Genomic DNA, 2,498 nt, shown 5'->3' on the forward strand with positions numbered 1-2,498 from the left:
AGCCATAGCAATAAAGGAAATGTGGTAGCCAGTGGTGTGAGGGTCAAGGGTATACATAGGTCCTTTGTCTATTCCTCCTAACACTTGACTAGGAGAAGGTGTGTGGTAACTCTTGTCATGAACAGCACTCCTGTGGGTGCATGTCAGCAGTCTGGTTGTGTTGGTCTGCATATATATGTGGGTGTTTGTGTGTGTGTGCGTGTATACACACATGTATGTGCACCATCATCCTAGATATACTAGGGAGGGAGAAGTAGGAGTTTGTTTGTATTATAGAAAAACCCTAGAAGGAGGCCTATGTTTTTATGGACCTCTGAAGTTGCCCAGTAATCTAACATTCCTAGTGCAGGAGACCCATGAAATCAGAGAGGGGTGTTAGCAATCTCATTGTGATGAGAACTCATGTTGTCCTAGCCTGCCATGTTCCCAATGGGGTGGTCATTCAAAGAATGAGGAACTTCTAAGTAACATAAAGTTTAAATCTTGTGACTTTAAGAAATGTTTTGGGGTGGGGTGGAGCCAAGATGGCAGAGTAAAAGCAGTGACTTGCTTGAGCTCTCCCACAAACCCCTCCAAATACCTATAAAAAATGGCTCTAAATAAATTCTAAAGCAGCAGAACCTGCAAAAAGACAGAGTGAAACAAATGTCCAGCCCAAGACAACCTGGATGGTTGATAAGAAAGGTATATTGCTCTGGGCTGGAAGAGGAATGCAATTTGGCATGGGCACACAGGCAAAACAGGCCTCAGCAAACCTGGAACAGGCATCAGAGGACTGAATCAATAGCTGCAGCAGTTTCCAGACTTCTCAACCCATAATGCTAAAGACAACTTAGGATGTCAGTAGGAAAAGTCTGTGTCTGTGGTGAGAGAGAGAAGAGCGGGGGTCCCAGCCCCAGTCCCCAAGCCTGGCCCCAGGGCAGTGGCTGCCTCCAGAGCTTCCAGTCCACAGACTGAGGGGGAATCCAGTGGCTGATCAGAGGGGGATTGCAGGGATCTCTCTGCTGGTGCAGGATTCTCTTGCTTTGCCGTGCTTGGATCTGGGTCACAGCTCTGGGTGGCGGTCCTGGGGTGAGGAGTAGTGCTGGCGTGGTGGAGCTTGTAGTGGCTGTGGAGAGGAAATCCTCCTCACAGTTCCAAGAAAGAAAAGAGTGCTTGTGGTCAATCATAGACAAGAGCATAGGACAGGAAGGGAGTAAACACCTTGCCCATGATCATAACACCTTGGAACAACTGAAAATTTTCAGGTCCCTAGAAGTATCTCTGAAAACAGCTGCACAAAACCCCTGAAGCTTGGAACAGTACATTTTTCACACTAGAAGCAGACTCCTACCTTAACAAAGAGTTTATAACCCAAGTAATTGGCTGGGATCATGAGCAAGTAGCGCAAAAAGAATCAGAGCATAGAATCTTTCTTTGGTAACAAAGAAGATCAAAACATACAACCAGAAGAAGACAACAAAGCCAAAGCTCCTACATCCAAAGCCTCCAAGAAAAATATTAATTGTTCCCAGGCCATGGAAGAGCTCAGAAAGGATTTTGAGAAGCAAATAAGAGAAGTAGAGGAAAAACTGAGAGTGATGCAAGAAAATCAGAATGCATGCCATCTTGGGATGGGGGGAGGGACAAGAGGGGGAGAAAATTTGGAACTCAAAATCTTGTGGAAGTGAATGTTGAAAACTAAAAATAAATTAATTAAAATAATTCATAAAGGATGCTTCTGTATCCTTTCCCTTTGGTCATAAAATTTAAAATTGGCAGAGATCTTAGAGGTCACCTAATCTGATAATAATAATGAGGATACTACTACTACTAAAAACTTCTCACAAATCACTTTCATTTCTATTTATATTTATGGACTCCAGTAACAGCTCTGTAACATTAAGTAATAGAAATGTTAATATGATTATTTTACACGTGCAAAAACTGAGACTCTCATGGAGGTAAGGTGAATTGCCCAAGATCACCATTTGCTTTCCACTCATTGCAGAAATTCCTTTCCAGTACCCTGAAAAAAATCACAAGATCATAGATTTAGATCTAGAAAGGACCTCAAAGTCCAACATTGGATTTTATGTGAGATTTATGTTTACCTAGGTGAGTGTGGTGGAGAAGAGCCCCCCTCCCCCCCCACACACCACTGCTATCTCTTTACCTGGCAGTATGCTCCCTAGCTATTCATCTTCATTTCCTTCCCATCAATACCACGCAAGTGTCCTAGCTCGGATGGGTGAAATTTTACCTTGTGTTGTGTGGTCCCAAGCCTCTTTGCCATTTGCCTGTTGTCTCCTTACCAAATACTCCTCCATGTGATGCCCCCATTCCTAAAACCTCTCTAGGTTTTTTCTTCCCTGATAAAATATAACTTGACAGAAATTATCAACTATCTTATTGCTTGCATCTGTATGGCCAATGCTTAGCACATGGTAAAGACTTAATATTCTATCTATCTATCTATCTATCTATCTATCTATCTATCTATCTATCTATCTATCTAT

This window comes from Vombatus ursinus, unplaced genomic scaffold (genome assembly GCF_900497805.2).
Source record: "Vombatus ursinus unplaced genomic scaffold, bare-nosed wombat genome assembly UNPS02014768.1, whole genome shotgun sequence".
In the NCBI taxonomy this organism is placed as follows: Eukaryota; Metazoa; Chordata; class Mammalia; order Diprotodontia; family Vombatidae; genus Vombatus; species Vombatus ursinus.